This window comes from Lissotriton helveticus, chromosome 12, assembly GCF_964261635.1.
Source record: "Lissotriton helveticus chromosome 12, aLisHel1.1, whole genome shotgun sequence".
NCBI lineage: Eukaryota > Metazoa > Chordata > Amphibia > Caudata > Salamandridae > Lissotriton > Lissotriton helveticus.
Window position 1 is genome coordinate 129,144,120 of NC_136073.1, and position 13,032 is coordinate 129,157,151.

General features: G+C 47.5%; 1 non-coding gene across 1 annotated transcript; it reads left to right on the forward strand.

The window, feature by feature from the left end:
- The first annotated feature begins 3,929 nt into the window (after positions 1-3,929).
- On the forward strand, positions 3,930-4,003 carry TRNAT-AGU (transfer RNA threonine (anticodon AGU)). Its single transcript has one exon. It is a non-coding gene; the product is annotated as a tRNA-Thr (tRNA).
- The last annotated feature ends 9,029 nt before the right edge of the window (positions 4,004-13,032 follow it).

Genomic DNA, 13,032 nt, shown 5'->3' on the forward strand with positions numbered 1-13,032 from the left:
GCTGCTGGAAGTTCTGGTTGCCTTGTCCTCCCTGTCCTCCCCCTCGCTTTCCCCTTCGTTGGTATTGTTGTGTTTGCCAGTCGTCACCACTGGAGTCACTACCGCTATTGGAGCCCCTTCTAGATGAGGTCGCACTTGAGTCTGACTGGTAATTGGTTCCTGGTGGGACATAATCGTCTTTTAAGTAAGGGTATACCTTTTCTTTGGAGAACCTTTTGATGTCTTTTTGCAGTTTAGTAACCTTCTGATGCATAAGGTATTCCTTGTGTTCGGCCAGCTCCTTGTTGAGTTCTGCTAGTTTCGTTTTGAACCCCGGATTTGGGACTGCTGATTTAAGTGCACTCTCAGCAGCTTGTATGCGGGTAAGTAATTCGTCAGCTAGACGTTTAGAGGTATTCACGATCAGAATTAGCAGGTCATGGGTGCATTTCCATGAGATTTGTGACCACTCTATTTTAAATTGTCCATCCTCCTAGAAAATTCTGGGAAAGTTCTTTACAATAAGCCCATTTGGAGCAATTTTGGCCTTAAAGTATTCCGCCATTAATGCGCCATGGAGAGTAATTCTGACCCATTCTCTTTTTAAATCAGAAAGGGCTTGCCAGTCGGCTGTGTTACTCCCTGTTGCTGTACTCGTCTCTACGCCCAGGATTGATGGGATTCTTAGAATAGCTGCTGCATCTTCCTCCCCAAAACTCAACCCCTGGCCTTCCATGGTGTGGAGTCCGAGGGGGAATCAAAGAGAGGGGGTTGTTCCGGGTGAACAATAGAATGTTAAATAAAATACGTGCATAGATTTGACCACTCTTTTGGTGGTCGTTTTTTACCTTCCACCAGATTGGTCTGGGTAAGTGTTGGGGGACAGAACCAGTCTTACCCACCGAAAAGAAACTCCCATGGTGGTTAGCCGTGCTCGGAATGTCTACAAAAAGAAGGGAGAAGGTGATCCAAATCGATCAAGGAGGGCGTGATTACCACTCACATGGAGTGGCCCCATACCCACACTTCACCAATAGGCAGTTGGACTTAAAAGATCTCCGTTAAAGAGCCCCTCCTAGAGGTGAGCCCGTTGGGAATTGCACCGCCTACCCGACGAGGAGCAAACACCCATGATGAAGCATGACACCTGCAAGGGTGTGTGAGGCAAACATGTCCAACATAATGGATACCCAGTGGGAGGCTAAAAACCTTTTTACCACCACTTCTTCTTTGACTAGGGCATCTTAACCCCTCCCTTTCCCCTTCTTAGGAACAGCCTTGTCAAACTTTCTTGAATAAACTTTGACTGAGGGCACTGACTTAGGCTGGACCTTCCATTCCATGTGAGTGGTAATCACGCCCTCCTTGATCGATTTGGATCACCTTCTCCCTTCTTTTTGTAGACAGACAGAGAGAGGGCGACAGAGGAGAAAGGGCGACAGAGGAGAGAGGGCGACAGAGCAGAGAGGGCGACAGAGGAGAGAGGGCCACAGAGAAGAGAGGGAGACAGAGGAGAGAGGGAGACAGAGGGATGAGGGAGACAGAGGGAGGAGGGAGACAGAGAGAGACAGAGGGAGATAGACAGAGCGGGAGACAGAGAGAGGGAGAGAGAAGGAGACAGAGAGAGGGAGAGAGAGGGAGAGAGAGAGAGGGAGAGAGAGAGAGGGAGACAGAGAGAGTGTGACAGAGGAGAGAGGCTGACAGAGGAGAGAGGGCGACAGAGGGAGGAGGGAGACAGAGGGAGCGAGACAGACAGAGAGAGACAGAGGGAGGTAGACAGAGCGGGAGATAGAGAGAGGGAGACAGAGAGAGGGAGACAGAGAGAGGGAGAGAGAGAGAGGGTGACAGAGGGAGGGTGACAGAGGGAGGGAGACAGAGGGAGGGAGGGAGAGAGAGGGAGAGAGGGAAATATAGGGAGACAGAGGGAGACAGAGGGAGAGGGAGAGAGACAGAGGGAGAGAGACAGGGGAGAAAGAGGGAGAGAGACAGAGGGAGAGAGACAGAGGAAGAAAGAGGGAGATAGAGGAAGAAAGAGGGAGAGGGGAAGATAGAGGGAGAGAGAGGAAGAGAGAGAGAGAGAGAGAGGGAGAGGGAGGTAGACAGACAGGGAGACAGGCGGAGACAGAGGGAGGGAGACAGTGGGAGACAGTCAGGGGGAAACAGAGGGAGAGAGACAGAGGGAGAGAGACAGAGGGAGAGGGAGACAGAGGGAGAGAAACAGAGGGAGAGAGACAGAGGGAGAGGGAGAGAGAGGGAGAGAGAGGAAGAAAGAGAGAGAGAGGAAGAAAGAGGGAGAGAGAGGAAGAGAGAGAGAGGGAGAGGGAGGTACACAGACAGGGAGATAGATGAGACAGAGGGAGGGAGACAGTGGGAGACAGTCAGGGGGAAACAGAGAGGGGGAGACAAAGGGAGAGAGAGACAGGGAGAGAGACAGAGGGAGAGGGAGACAGAGAGGGAAAGAGACAGGGAGAGAGACAGAGAGAGAGGGAGAGAGACAGAGAGGAAGAAAGAGGGAGAGAGAGGAAGAAAGAGGGAGAGAGAGGAAGAAAGAGGGAGAGAGAGCGGGAGACAGAGAGAGGGAGAGAGAGGGAGACAGAGAGGGAGACAGAGAGAGGGAGACAGAGGGAGGGAGAGGGAGAGGGAGGGAGAGAGAGGGAGAGGGAGGGAGAGAGAGGGAGAGAGAGAGGGAGGGAGACAGAGAGAGACAGAGAGAGAGGGAGACAGAGGGAGAGAGACAGGGAGAGGGAGGGAGAGGGAGACAGAGGGAGAGAGAGGGAGAGGTAGGGAAGGAGACAGAGGGAGGGAGACCGAGGAATGGAGACAGAGGGAGGGAGACAGAGAGAGGGAGACAGAAGGAGACAGACAGAGTGAGGAGGGCGACAGGGAGGGAAACACAGGGAGCCAGACAGAGAGAAAGACAGAGCGAGGTAGACAGACAGAGGGAGACAGAGGGAGACAGACAGAGGGAGAGAGAGGAAGGGAGACAGAGGGAGCGAGACGGTTAGAGAGAGAGAGGGAGACACACAGAGTGAGTGAGAACCCCCAAGCCCCGCCTTAGGTGGTTCGGGCTCGCTCGCTAGGATCGCTCGCTACACTGCCTTACTGTGTCCCAAAATTATGCATCTCCAAAAAGTGTGTCACCAACATGAAAAATTTGGAAAGCTGTGCTGTAGGAGGTCATTTAAACAGGCACTTTGCAGCGAGGGTTGTCCTTTACTCTGGTAATGACAGTGTGACATGGCGGCTGTTGATTGTAGCTGGTTCAGGGTGGATGCTGTATAGTCGCCGCAACTGACACTCCTCTAACCTTTGCTGACACCAGTCTCCTGTGTGGTTTTATGAGACTCCCAACATGCACTTCAAGCTCCGTTTAATTCGGTGGTTGCACGAGCACAAGTCACACCTGCAGAGAGCGGCGGGTCCCTCGCACCGGGAAAGTGAAGAATTGTTTTCTGGTGAGAAAGTGACGAGCAACATCGGGGTTATTTCATTCTTCGGAAAAGGGGAAAACGTATTGAAGAAAACATTCAAAGCACACTCGTATCTGCAGAATGTGGCGGTGACATTGAAAAGCGCAGGCGGGGCGGGGCGGGGCGGGTCACGCGAGGAATAGGAAAGGGCACGCGGCTTAAGTAGACATTCATATCGTGGCTTGTACATATAGTGACCGCTATATCATTCTATTCTCCATTGTGTACTTTCACGTATGTAAAACACTCCATCCGACGGTGTACAGAGTTCATACTTCAAAACATTACAAAATAAATACGAATATGTATGTTTAATGATATACGTTTTTCATTCAAATTTTGTATTTTTTCCATTCCTTTATCACATTTTCTTCTCCATCGCCTTGTTGGGAGGAGACGGAAAATGTCAAGACTTTAAATGCCGAAAACTGTACACTGCCTTACGTCATTCCTATACATGTACATTTACGTAAGGGAGGCGGCGCTGTGGCTTAGTTGGTTAAAGCGCCTGTCTAGTAAACAGGAGATCCTGAGTTCGAATCTCAGCAGTGCCTTAGCGTTTTTCACACATTTTCCTGAGATACTGAAGATAACGGATTGTTTGAAAAAATATATGCATTATCTACAAACCTACCTTGTTACTTTTAGAATTATCCACAAGAATTTGACAGTACTTCTTCAAACCTAAATACATTTTTGGGGTGTTAAATTGAAAATGAATTGCACCATTAACCTCGATTATTGTTGATTTTCAGAGCCAATGAGATTGGCTTTGAGAAGTGAAACCCATGGCAAGCTTCACCAACATCAAATTACAGAATGTGCAGCAATAACGCATCTTCAAACAACAAGCACAAGCTGCAGCAGGGGCACCTTCAATTACTAACACTGCATTGAACATGCAGACGAAGTTCACACTTTAAAGAACAGGCACAGCAGACAGCAGGGGGTAAGATTAGCTTTAGAACACAGAGGTTTGCACCACAGGCAGCAGCATTGCAAGCTTCACTTACATGGAAAGGCTGTTGGGTAGGACAAAAGAAAAAAATGGGTAGATGAGGGCACTGTAAAAAAACAGCACGAAACACTTGATCATTGTAGGTCAAGCAAACCTTGTATGGATGACTGCTTTCCAAACGAGAAAGAGTGTTTTACATGATCGATAACTTTCTTTCAGATTTTATCTACTCATATGATCTGTTTTATATGTTATAATCAATGTTTATGTTTTTTATTAACTAATAAACAAACATACCTACGTAGTAGGAAACTTAAGCACTTTTTCAAGCGGACAGTGTGCACATCACACAAGTAAGGCCTTGTGTCTAGTGCTGGGTACAGTTCCAAAGGCTCCTTTGCAGTAATGTGTGTAGACCTTGCTGTGTGCCCTGGACAGTTTCTAGCCACTTTAGAGCCTAATCTAGTCTTCAGTTCTATATGGTGTTCTGGTAAAGTTTTCCAAACCTCACCAGGACCATTGTTGTTACTTGTAAAGACCACGTCTGTCACACTGCCTCCTGGTCTGGTGGCCGCCTGTAGTGCAAGGTGTCTGGTTTTGATGGTTCATTTAACATTTTGCATCAATTCTCAGTCACGTGTGGCATTTTGCACCCAGGTCTAGTGGCAACATCTGACGTTTTTGTCTTGTTCGTTGGTGACCACTGTCAGAATGTGTCCAGTACTACAGATGTGATCGTCTTCCTAAAGCCATTCCAGCAGTGTTGTGTCCAGTTGTAGATGTCGCAGCTGGTGTATTGTTACTGCTATAGGAGCCCACATCTAGTGCTGTGTTTATTTCTAGCCTATGCATTTCAAATGTTGTTTTCTGTTTTGGAGTCAGACCTGAAGACTCTCAGTTTCTGGATGGCACACCAGGGGTGTGGTGCTCAGTTCCAGAAGTTTTGTTGAAAGTATTGCTTTTGCTTGGAAAGATGTGGTATGTTGTGTCCAGCTAAAAGTGCTTCATTCGTAGCACTAAGTCAAGTTGTGAAGTCCACACCTGTGGTATTGTATTTCTTAGAAAATTGGGTCTCTAGCTGGCTCAAGTAGGGACTCTTCCTTCTAATCAGGGTAAGCTCGTTACACACCCAAGATAACCACTGCTCATCTCCTTGGTAGCCTGGCACAAGCATTCAGGCTTATCTGATAGGCAATATGTAAAGTACTTGTACATAGCACGCATTAATACACTGAAAACACTACACATGGACACCAAACCAGATAAAGAAAATAATCAATCTTTATAAAAAACAAACAAGACCAAAATGACAGAAATATAGCATGCAGAACTCAAAATATCACTTTTAAAAGGCTTAAGCATTTCTGTGGGTAGAACCCTATAAATACAGTGATTTTACCACAAAATACTTGCAATGCACCAAATTCCAAGTTGAAAAACAGCTCCAAAGGAGGAAATCACCGGAAAATACAGTGATGATTTGGTCTGGAGTTCTTGGGGAATTGATGCGTCAGTTCTGCTCCACTCAGGAGAAATGTTGCTTCGATTCCGGACTGCAGGGAGAAGTGATGTGTCAATTTTCAGAGGCGACTCCTTTCTGTGGGTGATGCTTTGGAAACTTGGGCACACAGGTGTGATGCGTGGATATCCGGTCCCGCTGGAGGCCTAGGTGAAAGCAAAACAGGCGATCCGTTAAGTTTTTCAGCGGCAGAACAGGGCTGCGTCAATTACTTTGGCCGCACGGTGGCAGTGCGTGGAAACTTCTCCCACACGGCAGTGCTGCATCGAAAAAAAAGATACCCATATTTTCCATCAGTACTCAAGTATTACACTGCACCACGTCGCATTTTGGGACTTTTAATGCCACTTTTAACTCTTCAATGTGAACTTAAACACCAGAGCATGTAAAGTGCTGCTGTACTAAAAAAAAAAAAAAAAAAAGCTGTAAAGTATCCCTGATACTGTGCAGCATGGCTAAAGAAGAACATTAAAGCCTATGACCCGACAGGGCACATCTTTTTATGGGGGCAAGCATCGCCTGTGAATGCGCCTACCAAATGACGCAAATGTTTTTTTTTATTATTTACTGATCCAAGTTGGATCTGTAAAGAAAAAGAAACAAGCATTTACAATGCAACGGTTTCGCCCTTGGAAAAGTTTGAGCTATTGGCATTGTGAATGACAAACTTTTTATTTATGTGTTGGTTTTGAAAACAGATAAATAAATGGCATTGTCATTTACAATGGCAATAGCTTAATCTCTCGCAAATGCGATTTCAACGTTCCAAGCACATCAGCCAGCGTAGTGAGGCCAAGCTGTGATAGAAGACTGTCCCGGGAAATATGGACCCCTCAGGACTAAAGGCCTGCAATATTAACTGGACTCTTCCCAGGAGCGACTCGGAAAATAGTTGTTCTTGTTGAAAGAGATAACAACTACAGCACTAATACTCTGAAAAGTGGTCACCATGGAGAGAAAGCAGACAGAAAAAGTGGTAAACAGAGATTAAGCACCGCACCGAGTCTTGTCCAAAGACACCGCTTGTTTTTTTCCTTTCATTTAAAAAAAAAAAAAGTGAATTTATTATCCATGCTTTCTTTTACAAAGTGGAAAAAAGAGCGATGCAAGAAGGGTCTGGAGAAATTTGGAGCAAATATACTGGCATCTGACCAATAATATATTGTATACATAAAACTGTCAGCTAGCCAGAGATATTTCCTCATGCCTTATGAAGCATACTCGACTTTCTTTGGAAATCAAGGACCTGCCTGCAAATGAACAACTGGTCTGGCAACACTGATCAACCAAACCAGACCACCTTCCAAGTAGATAAACGCTTTTGGGTGAGGCACAGAGAACAGAAAATGGGAAACTGCTTGAGGACATAAGGCTGGTCCAGACCCTATACTCTTAAATGAGCTGTGTGACAGAGATGCTGCGGATTCCTTCTAAGGCGCAAAACATCCAGATGATTGTTATAGATGTGAATATTAGCTCCTGAAAGGCTACGTAGACGATGATGTAAACTCATAAACCATTAAATGAAAATGCTGTCAGGCTCTCTAACCCCTCCTTCATGCTGATATGAGATATTAACAGAATATACATATTTAGTTCAGTAATATTTCTCTATTGCAAGTAAAAGTGAGCAGTAGAAATAGAAAGCTTGTGGAAAGGTTAATATAGAAAAAAGGGATATGGGGATATGAAAAACAGTAAATAGGACAAAGTGATATAAATGTGACTTTAGAAATAGATGAAAGAGAGAGGGCGAAAGAAAGGGGTAGTGTGCTGGGGAGCATACATTTAGGAGTAGCAAAAGATAATGAGTTTGAGGAAATTAGAGACAAGAAATAGATGTAATAGTGATATAAAGAACAGAGGGAGTGTTGCAAAGGATTAATAGGAAAAGTGATGGAAGATAAACAGACGAGAGGGTGCAGGGAAAAGTGCAAAGGAGTGAGTGGCAGAAAGAGGGATCTAACAAGAAAGACAGGAAGAGGATTTGTGAAGAGGCTGATAGCCGGAGTGGGATGTCAGGACTGCAGTACGCCTTTGCCCTTGATGAATGAAGCTTACTTACTTGAGTTTTACATTTAAAATATACATTTATTTTCTCTTATTGATTTTGAATAAATTCTCCTGACGGAGACAAGGAAGTGGATCTATTATTCTGCAAGTAGATGGTATAAATAAGACATAGATCAAGGGCAAGTTCTAATCTCCAAGCGCTACTCAGGTCCACCAACAGCAGGCAACAGAAACTGCAAATGTCACACAATTAACATCACGTTGACTCGTGGCAACACTGTCAAACACACACATGAAGCTACACACCCATTCGTCGCACATGCAACCATACACACACATTGCTGCATGTTAACTCTCACACATACACATACAGCAAACACCAGCAATCTCATGCCCACCTGTCATTAAACTATCAATCACACACACATGGTCACACATCCATTCATTAGACACCTGTCCCTCACACACAGTCACATATTCACTCTCAGACATACAGATTTCCATATAGGGTGACCTAAAGTCGTCTATGGAGGCATGGTACTTTCAGATGGATACATTTTAGGGAAATGAGTGTAACTCGATTCGTATGTTAGTTATTCCTGTCACTTTTTCTGAAGGAATCCATACTTTTTTGCACACTGTAAACCAAATATTTTAACATACCGAACTTGTCTTTCCTTAATGTACGAGGCCCATAATTTCCCACCCATACACTTTGTATTAGTCAGCGACTGCCAGGCAGGGTGTCCCCTCGTGCGATGCGCTCGCCGCAGGCCTTGCAGACGGAGATCCAAAAGCCTTTAAAGTCTGGGTAATAAAAAAAGGTCAACACTTAAAGGAAAACCATAAAAGCACGCATGTCAGAGCATAAAAATAGAAATTTGGGAAACGAGAGCAGGTCATGGGATGAACAGGAGCGAAATGCAGCTGGAGGAGAGCAAGGGAAGGAGGGACGAAAGGAGGAGGAGAGGGTGAAAGGAGAAGGAGGAGAGGGTGAAAGGAGAAGGAGGAGAGGGTGAAAGGAGGAGGGGAAGAGAGGGTGAAAGGAGGAGTGGAAGAGAGGGTGAAAGGAAGAAGGAAGGTGGGACGAAAGGAAGAGGGGAGGGACGAAAGGAGGAGAGGGCTAAAGGAAGAGAGAAGGAGCGGGCAAAAGGAGGAGGGAAAGTGGGCAAAAGGAGGGGAGGAGAGGGCGCAAGAAAGAGGGTGAAAGGAGGAGGGGAAGAGGGCGAAAGGAAGAGGGGCGGGGAGGGACGAAAGGAGGAGGAGAGGGCAAAAGGAAGAGGGAAAATGAGGACGAAAGGAAGAGGGAAAGCAGAAGGATAGGTGCAGGCCTGTTTAACATCTGAGCTGCCAAAATCCAGATGTAGAAATGACCCGTCCAAGGGCTTACGTCAGAGGGCAGCTAGGATTTGAATTTACGAAGTGCCTTTCCAGTACCTAGGGTCTGACACATGCCTCTAGCCTGCTTCTGCTTAGAAGCGGGTAGCAGATTGGTTGTATTGGAGGCGAAGGGGGGGCGGGTGAGGCCCCTGTGTGTACACTGACAGGCTGCCCCGGGACACCAAAGGTGGCTACCTGCGAGGGCGGCCATCCTTAGTGCCATAGGATGGCACGGACCCTAAGCGGTCTAGTTGTTGGCTGACTAGGTGGTCAGCCAGTGGTTGATCTAGGATTCCCCCCACGCGTGAGGTAATTTCCTGTCCTGGGGGAGAGGGGGGGAGGGCTATATAGCCCGGGGGCGAGGGTCTGGCGTCCTCTTTTGTTCCTGTGCAGCGGCGTGTAGACCCTCGCCCCCCACCTGGAGAATCCCGCAGCGCGGACCCGGACTGCCCGGCGTTCTTTTGCTTGAGGTGAGGGACTTGTGCGATGCTAGAGGGATGGGAGGGGGGGGGCTCGGGAGGGGCACGGATCTTGCCCGGTGGTGAGAGCTGGGAGCGCTAGCTTGCCGTGCTTGCAGCATCTCGCTCTGCGGGGGAAAGGTTTTGTGTGGGTTTCATTGCTCTGGTTTTTCACGTGCTGGGTCGTGCTTGCAGCATCTCGCTCTGCGGGGGAAATGTTTTGTGTGGGTCTCATTGCTGGTTTTAACGTGCTGGGTGTTTGACGCTGAGGGATGGCGAGACATCCCCGGGAAGTGGACTAGACTTCACCTCGCGAATCTGTTCCCCAGAGTAGGTTTGCAGCTGTGGGTTGCTTTGGGTCATTCCCAGGGGTTTGGGTCCTGGGCATAGCAATTTTGTTTTGCGTGCGTTTTGCGCTGGGGCGGCCGCCCGCTCCTCTCGAATTTGGATCGGATACGGGGAGGGCGGGTCTCGGAATGTGCTTGCGGGAATGCGACCAGCTGCGGGGGGGGGGGGGGTCAGGGGCGGCAGGAGGGGTGGCGGGGATGTTGTTTCGGGCCCTTAGGGGGGGGGGGGTCGGGTCAGGGATGGGCCTGCCGGGGGCACGTTGGGTGGCCGCTCGCGCCTTGCACCTTCGGGCCGGGTGGGGCGGGTTTTGGAATGCGGCCTGTGCGGCGGGCCTGTGGTGGGCGTCTGTGCTACTAGCCGAGGATGCGCTTTGACGTCGCGTCATGGGAGATAAGCGCTATGTGGGTGGATTTGCAGCGCAGTATAGTGAGGTTTTTTTTCGAATTCATGTTTGGAGGCGTGAGGTTCTGGGAAATGTTACATGGTGAAGTGGTGTTCTACGGTGCCTAAATTAAACACGCATTGAAAAGATTCGTATGTATTTATTGGTACGTTGGGGTGGCCGTCCGCGCCTTGCACCTTAGGGCCGGAGCCGGGGCGGGTCTCGGAATGCGGCGTACACGGCGGGCCTGTGGCGGGCGACGGGTTCTGCATTTTAGGCACTGGCACATATAGGCGGCAATACAGTTGAGGAACACCTCTGTTCACTCGAGGTTAATGGTTAATTTACAACGTGAACACTTGTCTTGCAATCGTTAATGCACTCGTTTACATATTTTATATAATGGGGTGGGCGTCGGGCTGCTGGTTTGGAGGTTTTAATCACGGGTGCCATGCGGGGAGGGGGGGAAAGGGGGATTTAACGTTTTTCTTTTGTCTTACTGCAGGACGGCTGCACGAGACGGTCGCCACCCGCGAGGATAACATACACTACATGTGGGGGGTAGGGGGGATTTGACTTTTTCTTGTGTCTTACTGCAGGATAGCGAGCAAGCTAATGTGTGGAAGGCGGTTTGGACAAGGCTGGCCACGTTTAGGCTCACGTACGGTAATCAGTTTGGATGAGTGGCAACTGCATTAAGGGCAGTGTATGTGTTGGTATGCTCACTGGGTCTATTTAGTCTAATTTTAAGGATCTCAGAGCACAAACTTTGTCTCGAAGGGCCAGTCCGTTTTGCATAGGAACCGGTTACAGTACGTACGGTCTTAGGATCAAATGCATTACATTAGGATGCATACAAAAGAATTACGACTGCTAACGAACAAGATGTAATGCCTCACAATGCAGAGACTGGTGACATAGTTATTCATGTATACATAGGAAAGGGAGATGTATGCCTTTATATAGCCCGGTCCGATACTAGTGATTCTGATACACGAGAGCGCTATACGTGGCACACTACATAAGCAAATGCTAAGTTACATGTAGCGAAGGGATCGCCGCGAGCTACCAATAGAAGAGGTAGCGTACAGTGCTTTACAGGAGGATATGTGTCATGGATGCAAGTCACAAAGGCGGATAAGGGACAAGTAGATGTGCATACTGCAAACGTGGCAGACACAAAAAAAAAAAAAAAAAAAAAAAAAAAAAAAAAAACCTAACGGTAGGCATGTTGGACATTTCATGGTAATGCACTAGGATACTTATCCTTATGTCGGCTAAGACCCCAACTGTCCACTTAGGTTAGGATTGTAACCCCAGTAGGGATGGCGAACTCTGCTTCCTGTTGGCCACAAACATTGCCTGGGGTAGTTTTACATACACTCAGAGTGCCCACTTAAATTCCATCACTTGAACTATTGGAAGGTTTGTCAGTGGGCGGCGGTAATAGGGGATTTATGCATCTGCTAATGGGGCCCCTTGTTTGACCTCTTGTCATATCAAGTAGGGATAATACTACATTAAATGGAAGGAACGCAAAGAATAGATACACGTTACGCAGGCATTGGTGGCTCTTGTGTAATCACCGGAACAGAATTTCAAGTGAAGAGGTAGCTGTCAGTGTGTACAATAGAACCGTGATATGTGCATGTCACGTTAACTGGGGATACACAGTTCAGTAGAAAGAACGTTATGTAGGCATGGTGGCACTTGTGCGAGTGCCGGAACATAACACTAGGTAAGAGGGAGATATCAGTGGGTTTCAACCTTTAGTGACGTTTGCATGTTTATTAAATGGAAGACACTTTAAACACAAGGACAAGTAACGGGACCAAACAGCTAAAGAGGTAGCAATCACTGGGTCGACAGAGTGTCGCTTGTTTGACATTTATGCTTGATATCCAGGCAGTCAATCGGGCAGAGGAGGACGTTGTGGCTCACTTCATGGCAGGTCACTGAATTGACCCATAGTGTGGTTTGGTAAGGTGTCCAAGTACATTGGAGGGTGGTGCATGATTTTGTTTGCAACCATTTTAGCATGAGTGTTCTACATGGCGTTCAGGTCCACACAAACGCGGGTAGGTGGCGTTATAGCATCATTCAGGAATTGGTGCGTTAATGGTGATGGTTATCAGCATTGTGCAAGTCAGAAGCATGTTATTGAGGTTTGCGGAATTGACCTTCATTCATTAATTTATCATGAGGTTCTGGGGCCATGGTAGCCATGCTAGGAATGAATCAAAGTTTAAACTGGGACAGTGCAGGCCTACTGGGATGTAATTGCTTTGCGTGAGGTAATTAGTGGAAAACTCATAACTACGCAAGTCCGAATTAGTTGGGGGCAAGCGCAAATTAAACCTAGCTGTAAGCGTCAAAGGACTGAAATAATCGATCAAGTACAGAGGCCCGCCACAGATTTCTCAGTCTGGTTTAATATGCAGAGGTGAAAGGAACATAGTTGCAGGTATCTCTAGTTAAAAGCTGCAGGTTTCGGAGGGCGCGGACTTTGCCTTTGAAGTCAGCGC